We start from the raw sequence: 12,188 nt of genomic DNA on the forward strand, positions 1-12,188 counted from the left end.
ACTGCCCAGGCAGGTCAGTTGTGTGTTGACTGAAACCATTACATTTCCTGCAACTGTGCCATCCCTAGCACATAGTATATGAGGGTATCCGAGTAAAACCATTAGCCCATATGTAGGATATTTCCAACTCTCAGTGAAAAAGGAAGGATGCCCTGCAGTAGTCTTTTTCTGCTTCACTTTGTTGGTTGGCACATCAGGCAGCTGGACGAAACTTGCAGAACCAGTGGTCACCGTACATGTTGGTCAGTGGACTGACAGCACCTGTGGCATAAAGGTGCACAAGCCATTGTCCCCATGATAATACTGCTCCACTGTGATGGACTCCAACAACCAGTGCTGTGGCCTTCATGAAGCCTGCATAGTTGACACCACAGCCTCTATTCACCAAGAGTCTCCACTCAAAATGACCCCTAAGCTGTGGCTACTCCATTCTTCTGTCATATAATCTTTTCCAGGGGTGCTGGTCTAGCAAGATATGCAGGAGAGCTATGAAGTTTAGAAAGTAGGGGATAGGTATTAGCAAGACTGAAACTGCTAGTACAGGTCACAATTTCTGTAGCTGAGGCTGGGGAGTCAAGCAAGCAGTAGTTTCTGATCATACTCAGTATTTAGCTTAGTTTCTCATGTGCTTCTGCGAAGAAAAGAATTATATCTCTGTATTTTACTGTGTTGACTAGTGTATGCTAATTACTCTAAGTTTTTGTGTAAATTTTAGTGCATCTGCACTGTGTGAGTTTATTTTAGAGTGTATTAGGAACCAATAGACGTGTACCAGCAGTACTTAGATTTCTTCCGGTGACTGCTTGTATTAGTGTTCATTCCTTGTGATATAGATTGATTAAAGATGGAAAGAGAATGTGCTTGCTGTGTGCGGGTGCAGAGGGAATTCGCCAATATCCATAAGCAGTTGGAGTTGTCTTGGCCACAGTTGACAGGCTTCATGCTGCTACCTGTGCTGCAGTGGTGTGGGGTCACTTGAGTCAAATGCTTTGGGTTTGGCTTGTGTTGGCATGAAACGAGCCTGACACCTGGGTTGAGAGGCCATTCTCGATTCACACAAGTGGCTGGTTGTTTTCGCAAAGAAAGCTGGCCTCAACATGGGTTGGAAGCACAGCTACCAGTTTACAGCATTGTTTGCATAACAAATCGCGATCCTCTGGTTTGGAGCCAAGTGAAAAGTTTAAACCAGAGACTCAGATGACACTGTGACAACTTTGGATGCAGGTGGAGAATTGTAGGACACCCCTTAAAAGTGGAGGCATGTACTACACGCAGGAAATGGCTACTTCAGCAGCAGAGTACATGTGAGTTTTGTGGGATAGAGAAATCCTTCCACAGGCCCGATGCAACACACATTATGATTTCAGACTGTGAAGAGTACTATCTCCATTAATCACAGAAGGTACCATTCATCACGGTATAGCGGAGAAAGAAAACATTAATATAGCATTATATATAAAAACAAAGATGAGGTGACTTACCGAACGAAAGCGCTGGCAGGTCGATAGACACACAAACAAACACAAAAATACAAACAAAATTCAAGCTTTCGCAACAAACTGTTGCCTCATCAGGAAAGAGAGAAGGAGAGGGAAAGACGAAAGGATGTGGGTTTTAAGGGAGAGGGTAAGGAGTCATTCCAATCCCGGGAGCGGAAAGACTTACCTTAGGGGGAAAAAAAGGACGGGTATACACTCGCACACACACACACACACATATCCATCCACACATATACAGACACAAGCAGACATATAGCATTAGCTAGCTGCAGGAGTGTCCATCGAAAGGTTTCACAACTAGCCTTGCTCATAAACAGTAACAAAGAGCACTAAGAATAAAAAGCTAGCTGGAACCATATGTCAACAGCACAGAAATTCTAAATTTCAACTGGAATACATATAACAAAAAGATAAGTAGAACTCAGGTCATGGAGGCATGTTTATCGCTGTAACCTAAAGAGATCACTGCATATTCCAAATGCAAAATAATTTGGGTGATGATAAGTGTCGAAGGAGGATCAACCATGGCCATTGGATGCTTTTATACACCCCATACCTCAGAACCAGTAGTGCTGCAACATTTGCGAGGAAATTTGGACGACAATTTAGTAAATTTCCCAGTCACATTATAGTATTACGTGGGGGTTTGTACCTACCAGTTACAGTCAAAGTCACCCACATTTTTAACCAACTATTGTGTGTTACCCACTTTTGTTCAAATAACTTTGATTTCCTCACATGCAGATCTTTGGGGAGGCCGAAGAGAAACACAGCCCCAAAATGTGGCACATAAGTTGCCCTCATGTCTCTTTTTGTGTCTCTCAGTCAGGAACTCAAAGTAATTTAGTGCTTTCTGGAAATTGCATGACAGTCAAAGGTTCCCTCAATTGAAAGAACTAAGGCAATATCTTTTTAGCATCTGTGTGTAATGCTGACCACACTCTTACTTAACAGACTGTAAGTGCCAAGCAAAGTTATGAGGGATGGAAAAGATCTGTTTGCTACAGATTCACTGTGAACCTGAGTGTGGCCAAGGCCTTACAGATGACCAAAAACCGTATGAAACCAAAATCCACATAAGGAGAGCCATGTGCAAAGCTTTCAATGAATTCGAAAATAAATTTCTATCTACCAACTTGGCAGAAAATCCTAGGACACTTTGGTCTTATGTTAAATCAGTAAATGGATGGAAGCCGTATGTACAGACACTGTGACCATAATGGCATCAAAATAGAAGATAACAGAGAGAAGGCCACAATACTATATGACTTTTTCCACTGCTGATAACTGAGGAAGATTGTACTGTGTTTTCACATTTAAATTGTAGCAAAAATGTCAAAACGACAGATACTGAAAAATTAGAGACCACGAAAGGGAAAGGGAAGCACATGAAACCACTCAACAGAGGAAAAATTACTGGACCTGATGGGCTACCAATATGGTTCCTCATATAGTATATTAAATACATTGCTGCTCTTCCAGCAGCAGTGTACCTTAGATCATCTGAGAAGTGAAGTATTCCTAGCAACTGGAATAAGGCACAGATCTTTCCTATTTTCAGGAAGGGTCATAAAAACAGAAACACAAAACTATAGACTTATATCTTTCACCATAGGCATGCTCTGTTCTTGATTTCTTGGTCACCAAGTTGAAGAGGGCGGGGTGGAGGGCTTCTGGAACCCAGTCTGTAAAAGTTATATTGAGTTTGGTACAGTGGGTTCACAGGGACACGGGAAGTACCACAAGGATTTCCATGGGAAAGACAAAGCTGCGGGATAAGCAGTTGTGACAGTACTGACAAGATTTGTTTTGTGATGATTAACTGCTATGGTAAAAACTTTATGTACAGTCGCTTTGCTCAGTGAGCGCTTCCCATAACAAGTAATTCACATAACAAGGGGAACAAACTATAAAAAACTGACCACATCTGCTTAGTTTTTTTTGTTTTGTTTTTAATAACCATTTCAAAAACCACCTTTTAAACTAGATCAGTCTCTTTGGCTGCTATGAATGGACTAGACATATACTCTCCTATGGCATACTGCTTTGTAAGGCAGAATCTCCAAAAAATGCCATGTTCAGCTATACTGGTCACAAGGCAGCTCTCATCTCAATTGTTGTATCTGTTACCACCACTGTGGCCTCCACTACAATGTTGCAAGTTCTTTGCAACTTCTCCTCACCTCAACAGCTTCTGTTAATCAACTGCCTTGTGATATTTATGAGTTCCAATTCTGATTTGTTGCCAACTAATACAAATGCTATTTTGTACAGCAGTAACAGCGACAAAAAATGATTTTAAAAGAAAATCTAGTGTGAGCCATCAGCATGTTTTTCTGTAATATATTACCCAAACTGAGTAGTTACATTTTCATAACAACTTTTCTTTTAAATATGATTTTTGAATCACTACAAAAGAATATGGAATGGTAAATTCTTAATTAGCAAATAACACCATGTTGCACAAAAAAATACATATACTATGTGAATTGGCATTATAAGGAACCAGAATTACAGGGACCTTTGATCAATAGAAGATTACAATACTAACTTCGTTTGATGAAATTTACGATTCCATTCTTTTTTCAGCTATGTTTCACCTAAAATTGCAAGTCTGAAATATAAGAACATAACGAGGTGAGCCTATGGGATTGGTGCACTGTATGGAAATATTTATTTAAATTTCACACTTTTCCAAGTTTTCTGTAATACTTTAGAACATTATTTTAATTTCTGATTTTAAAAGAAGTTCATTATCCCATAAATCCCATGTTCTATTTGACAATGAACAGCATATACTTCACACTTTACAGCAGTTTGGTTACAAAATTTCTCATAACATTTTATTGTTTATTACTGCAAGAACTGTTATAACTTTTTTAAAAGGAAACTCAAACTTTCAGGAAAACAGTGATATGAAAGAAAATATAAAATACTTACTATTTTGGTTATGTGGCATCCACTGTGATTTAAACAAAAAACTGTTTCAAGATTAAGTACAATAACATATAATCATTTTATTCTCATAAATTTTACTAACCTCAAGAGGCTTATTTTCTTTGTAACTGTTCACCAATGTACACAGAAAACTACAAATATTAATCTGACCAACTGCTGGTTCTGAAAAAAATCTAGAATTTCATGCTGTAATATATCATTTTTCATACAGCCATAAGAAATTAGTCTTTGTAAATACTTGAGTGGAATAGTCCTTTTTTAGGCACAGAGTTGTAAGTTAGTCTTTGTGCTGTGGACAAAATGTGCACAAAGTATAACTTTTTATGTTGGAAACTGTAATTTCTATTGAAAATACATTTGTAATGTTTTACAAATTTGTTGATTGAGGACAGTGGTCAATAAGAAATCTGAAGACTCTCTTTAGCAATGTGCAGAAAACTTCTGCATAAATTTCATTATTTTGCCATGCCTGGATGCTAAATAAAAGAAAATGTGAATAAGTATTTGCACTAATTTTTGACAAACCTGGACCTTTACATCATCCGTCATAAAATTTTTGCTCCTTACGTCATTCAATTCAGAACTGTTTTTTAACATTGCTGTTTCCCTATCATTTAATTACGCATTTACACAGCTGTGTGGCTTGCTGAAAAAATGGAATTACTATCATCAGTTTTGTAACAATGATTTTTAAATGGACATACAGAGCAGCATTGTTACAGCAGCTAGTTAAAATTAGTGATTTATACATAAAAAGTTGTAATTTGTTCAATAACACTTCCAAAAACAATGTTTAAATAAAATACTTTGAGTGCTTAAACAGCTGACAATATTTTCCATATTTTCAAAATTATAATGGGAAATAAAAATTTGTGATCTATGTTAAAGGAGACATACATTTTTAAAAAAAGGTAATTACAAGCTCCTGAACACTGTTGTAATAATTTGTAGAGTACCCGAGGCTTTAACAACATTTTTTGAATGTTTGACAATTAAAGAGTATGCCTTTTCTTGTATAGACAAATAATGAAAAAACTACAATTTTACACCTTTCTAATCTCACAGCTAACACCATGTGGGCAGCCATGCTTGCACCTTTCAAAGTTATTGGAGGTACTGGAAGTGACAGAAATATGTGATGATTTTTGAACAAAAATAATTCCACTGTTTTGCATGTTTATTATTTATTATGACTTGCAAAAGATGGCAATTAATAAAAAACATTGCAAAAACATAAATGTAATCTTTTACAGACACAAAAATCACAAAACATTAAGGTTACATTATTTAAAGATCTCATTTAAGTGGTGGCCCTTCGTCACCATGCATTCCTCAAGTCTTACAGCAAAGTTGTCAAGCACTTTACTCAACATTGCATTTGATAGATGCAGTCACTTGTCTTGTAGCATCTCTCTCTACTAGTGTACAAAATTTGTTTGCATACACTTTCGATTTGAGGTAAACCCAAAGGAAACAGTCACGAACACTGAGGTCAGGGAACCGAGCAGGCCAAGCAATGTCACCATGTGAGAGATGATGCGGCTATGAAACTTCCTCCTCAAGGAACTCACTGTGACTTTGGATCTATGCAGGGGATGCTTGTGTAACTCTTGTTGGTTTTTGTCTGACAAATAGCAAAAATTTTGTTTGTTAGCATATCCCTGATGATTAGTGTATTCATGAGGCTTAAGCTTTTGAACAACTGCACTTTTATATGGGTGAAAGTGTAGCTCCTCATGCAGTATTCTTCTCATTGAGCAGTTGGACATTCAAAAAGCAGCAGGTTGTCTATGCAAAGGTCTGTGCAGGCTAGTCAGCACAGCCTGGCTCATACACTCAACATCGTCCGGTGTTCTGACTTACCTTGGATGTCCTTTCGGCTTTTGTTTTAATGCTGAACCAGTTGATCACAAGTTATTGACCCACAAGTTAATTGTGTTATGGAACGGAATTTGTATACTACTACTCACATGAAAATGTCTGCGAAACTGACATTGTGTGACAACAACAGACTTATCACCTTTAAAATACGTCAAAACAATGAATGCGCGATTCTCACTGGACCACTGCTCCCTGGCAACTGAAACTGCCTCAAGTAACCTTGGGAACAGCTCACTCACTCTCTCACTCCCTCACCACCACCACCACCATGCGACTCCTATACTGTGCATGAATGAAAACTGTCAGGTATTTCTGCACCGCTCCCTGTTTCATGAATCAAACTTGCTGTGTAGAGTGCTAGTCAGCTACGCTGACCACTAGACTATGGGGATGGACACAACCAGCAACTGATATTGAAAATAATAATTCCACAACTGGGAAAGCCAGACATATTGTAGAACAGTTCATAAGTTTTGCAACTCATAACCTCATTTTTTAACATACTCTTCATGGAAATTACTAATATTTTTCAGGTTCATTTTGGCAACAGTTTAAAATCAAAGAATTAATTCTAGCAAAAAAGTTATAAGTAGACAGAGTTACTTACAAAATAGTCACCTGTACATCAATTCAATTCTTTCCAGGGACAAGACATCGTAAAACAGTGGTTTGCTCTTTAGAGGGATAAGGGATTGCTTCTCTATGCAAAGTAAACTTAACCCACCCAACCTTTCCTGTGACTGTGTGGTAATTAGATAAGTGTTGACTGTTTTAAGAGCTGAAGAAGATCATTTGACTGAAGATGTAGTACCAAAATTCTCATTATCAAATTTGAAAATGTAGGAAAAGAAAGACTGCTACTTAATGTAAAGAACACACATTAAGTTGCAGACAGGCACAATTAAAAGACGCTTACATAAAAATTTTGGCCACAGCCTTCAACAGCAAAAGAGAAACACACACCAGTCATACAAACAAGCATGCACACCTCATTCACACATGACCACCAACTAAAATGCTGGAGTTGGCGGTCACGTGTGCATGAGTCGTGCATGCTTGTGTGTATGAATGGTGTGTGTTTCTTTTTTGCTGATGATGGCTGTGGCTGAAAGCTTTATGTAAGTATCCTTTAATTGTAACTGTCTGCAACTTAACGTGTATTCTTTACAGTAAGTAGCAGTCTCTCTTTTCTCACATTGTTGATATTCGTATCTGGAGCTTCCATTGTTTGATTTCATTATCAAAGTTGATAACTTAGACACTTCAATAAGCCCTGAAATCAGGACACACTCACTCATTAATAAAAAAAAACCTGAGATATTCTTTGAAGAGAACTTGGATGAAATGTAAAGTACACTTTTGTTTTTCAAAGCAACATTATGAGTGGTTCATAAATTGATGACAGTTTGTATAAAAGATAATCAGGATATTTTAATTTATAATTTTCTCAGTGATAACAGAAATCAATCAAAAAATTCCAGAAACTTTCTGGCAGATTTCATTCTAAAAAATTCCAGCTTTATCAACAGAAAAGAACATTTGTTCTACCTACAACAGAATGTGATCAACTTTTGCAAAATAGAGATGACGATAAATGTCTATTTCTGTTTCTTCTGAACACATTCTCTTCACTCTCTGTTTGGAATTTGTATTGTAGGTTTATATCAGAAGTGTTTTCTCTGTCAAACTGCAGATGTTCTGAAATCTCCACAATCTTCTTGCTGCAAATACATGACATAGTTTTTCATCTGCAGTGTCTTATACAAGACATCTGTGTAAGCGAACAGCTTAAAAAATGTTACCAGCAAGAAAATTGACTAAAATTACTCAAGAAACCAGGAAAACCCTGAGACATCACCACTTCATTGCTGTCCCAATTATCACTGCTATAGAGAACAGTTATCGAGAATACTGTGAAAGAATAGTAGCAGTTTTACTCTGTGTTCTTTAACTGTGTGGACTACTCTGGATGAGGACTTCCAACTAGTTTGCAAAAGTGATGGAACATTCTTTGAACATATTCCTGTAATGTGTAAATTCTTTTAGAAGACTTGGAAAAAATGAAGAAAGACCACTCGGAGTTACGACAAATATTTTACATGCTTTTATACTAGAGATGTTTTGTTGCAAAACCAAATTTAATATATGGGCATAGCAGAGAGTGAAGAGAGCCTTCAGATATCTTGACAAAACGTTACTTGGCAGGCCATTAATACGACCACTCATTACTGATGCTCCATCATAATTCTGGCCAACAAACTTCTGAGCAATGGCCAATTCATCAACTAAGCCATTCAGCATGAAAAATCGAAGAATTAGCAATGAGAAAACAAATCATTAGTACCTCTATCTGCACTGACATCAGTAAAATAAAAGAATCTTTCATTCACAATGCCTTCTTGAACATAACACAGGACTCTTGACAGTTGTGATTTACACCATATGTTAGAAGTTTGTTCAAGCATAATGTCTACAAACTCTGCCCATTTTATTTCCTGTTTTGGTGATTCCTTGATACTGCAGAAACAGCTTTAATAATGTCATTTCATATAACTGTGGAACTTATTCAAAATACCGTAGCTGTATTAAAGTTTGCCTCTAATAAGGGATCATATTTTTTCAAAACATTTATTAATGCCAGGTGATTTCTTTTTTTATCAGAAGCATCTGACTTATGATGTCCTCGAAATGGGAGCTTCATTTAGCTAAATAACATAATGTACCAATGTGTCTTTTACAAATTTATCTATTCCTTTTTACTTGTTTGTTGCGCTGGCTAGTATTACTTTGATGCTGTTCATTTACCAAGATGTCAACTCCGTTCTTCTCAAACATTTTTAACTGATTGAATGTGATTTTGCACTTACAAATGTCGATGATGACTAATTGATGTGTACTTTAAATCTGAAACTAAGTTACATAATGGTGGCTTTGGGCTACCTTTTCTAACTACTTCCAATTACTCTTGAAGTGTTCTCATAAAAAAAGTATTAGCTAGCATCTCAAAGTTGCATTTACTTCCTTCGCCAATTCTGAATGGAAAGATAACACTAAAAACTATTTTACTTTTGTAAACAAAACTCATCACTGTATTTTAGATGATTACAAACATCTACAGTTAAAAGAAAACCAATAACACCTTAGGGAACATGTTTAGAATACATAACACCCACATGCTAAAGCATCCTTACTGATCAAAGTGAACAGGCAGGTATTTTCATTGTACACTATAAAGGAAGTGAAGTCACACCCCGTCCGGAAAACTGAACGTGCGTGCACTGTTCTGTCTTTCACCTTCTCCCCACATTTTCTCAACAATGTGTGGCCTTGACATTGCACACTTCTCCCTCCACAAGGCTCAGCCTATCTGCTGGTGGGCAATGTTTCCTCTGTTCCTCTCTGACCCTGCAGCATGTAGAGTGCATGTCTGGGTTTGTTTACTGCCACAGGTCACAGTCAGTCATACTTGTGTCCAGTAAAAGAACAGAACAAACTGTTGTTCCTGTCCCTCTGCTAATTGCCTTCCTAAGATTTCATAAATAGAAGTACTCATAAAATAGATCAATTTTTATGGGCATGCAGCACAGACCTACCACACACTGAATATATGCCCCTGCTTTGACATCAATACATTGTACAATTTTGGAACATGTTTTACACTCACATTATGACATATTTGGAGAAAGACATATGCTCCATAGGAATCAACATGTGTTCTGAAAACAACAATTGTGTGAAACCCAATTTTATCCGTTCATTCGTGAGATCCAGAAGGCATTAGATACCTATACTCTGGTTGTTCCCACATTCCTTGACTACATCCACATGGCTACTCTGCAAACCACTCTTAAGTTCCTCGTACAAGGTTCACTGAGCCACCTTCACACTAATTCTCTACTATTCCATTCTCAAACAACGCAAAGAAAAACAAACACCTATATTTTTCTGAGAACTCTGATTTCCCTTATTTTATTACAATGATCATTTCTGCCTACTTAGGTTGATGTCAACAAAATATTTTCACATTTGGAGGTGAAAGTTGGTGATTGAAATTACATGAAAATATCTCGCCACAATGAAAAATGTCTTTGTTTTAAGGATTTCCACCCTACATACGGTATCATATCCATGACAAACTTTCTCCTGTTTCTCGATAATACAAAACGTGCTGCCCTTCTACGAAGCATCTTGATTTACTTTATTAATCTTACCTGGTAACGATCCCACACCACGCAGCGGTATTGCAAAATAGGATGGACAAGTGTAGTTTAGACACTCTCTTTAGCAGATCTGTTGGATAATCTAACTATTCTGCCAATAAAACAAAGCATTCGTTCTGCCTTCTCCATAACATTTTCTTTGTGTTCTTTCAAATTTATAGGTTGTTCGTAATTTTAATTCCTAGATATTCCATTAAATTTACAGCCTTTAGATTTAATTGATTTATTGTGTAATTGAAGTTTAATGGATTCCTTTTATCACTCATGTGGATGATCTCACTATTTACATTATTTATGATCAATTGCCAAATTTCACACCATACAGATATCTTGACTTCCAGAAGGAGTTCAATACAGCTCCATACTGCTGCCATATGAACAAAATACAAGTGTACGTAATTTCAGACTGGCTGTGAGATTGGATTAAGAGTTTCTAGCAAACAGAACACAGTATGTCATTCTCAATGGAGAGAAATCTTCAGACATAAAAATAACCTCGTGTACACCCTAAGGAGTGTGATAGGACCATTACTTTTCACAACAAACACATATGACCTAGTGCATAACATCAGAAGTTCCATGAGGCTGTTTGCGGATGATGGTGTTGTATACAGAGAAGTCACAATGCTAGGACAGTGTAGGGAAATACAAGATGATCTGCAGAGGATGGATGCTTGGTGAAGGGATTGGCAGGTGACCCTCACCTCAAACAAATGTAACATACTGTGCACAAACTGGCAAAAAGACCCATTTTTGTATTATTACACAATTGCGGAATAATCACTGGAATCTGCCACATCCGTGAAATATCTAGCAGTATGCATACGGGGTGATTTACAGTAGAATGACCACATAAAACTAATCACAAGCTTTAGCCCTCGTCACCAGTTTTGTAAACCCTCATCACCAGTTCTCCAAAGGTCTCACCAGTATTGCAGTGGAGGCTGAGTTTCCACTGTTGTTACAGTAGGCTGAGTTTGTGAGTTGGTGAAACAGTTTCTGGTGCAGTACACCACTATGACAATTTTGCCCTGCCACTGTTACACAGCTACATCCCACCAAGGTCAAGTAATAGGACAGGAGAACGAATGTTCTGCAACACTCCCAACAAATTAGTAACAAAGACACACAAATGAGTTAAAAAGGTTTACTTACCTTTGTGAGTTGTTGAGTAATGAAGTCTTCAACACTGCATGTAATGTAACACAAAGAAGGCCCTCAATGTCTAACTGCAAATAATCATACATAAGGTTCACAGTACCTAGCAATCCAATTCACAACAACTGTCTGTTCACTTTGAAGAGTTCACTTAATGACGTTTGCTGTCGAAGTCAGCCCTGGATGATGATCTCTAACCAAGTGGGCAAGAGCTGCTCTTCTATCTTCCTAGTAGGATTTATCCGTTGTAGTCCAGTCACTGGCAGACTGTACTCAGCCAGCTATTGGCTGAGGCGAAGTCAATATCTGCATTCTCAGCACCACCCATGGCACTGGTGGAACTCACGCAAGTGGACAGTCTCCATGGCACTGGCACCAGCTCACATCTTTGTGCCTGTGGTGCTTTTGGCCTGGCCGTGTCTTTTTCAGATGACACAGCAGCAAGTAAGGCAGATTCATTGGAAGAGGCCTC

This window comes from Schistocerca serialis, chromosome 8, assembly GCF_023864345.2.
Source record: "Schistocerca serialis cubense isolate TAMUIC-IGC-003099 chromosome 8, iqSchSeri2.2, whole genome shotgun sequence".
Lineage (NCBI taxonomy): Eukaryota > Metazoa > Arthropoda > Insecta > Orthoptera > Acrididae > Schistocerca > Schistocerca serialis.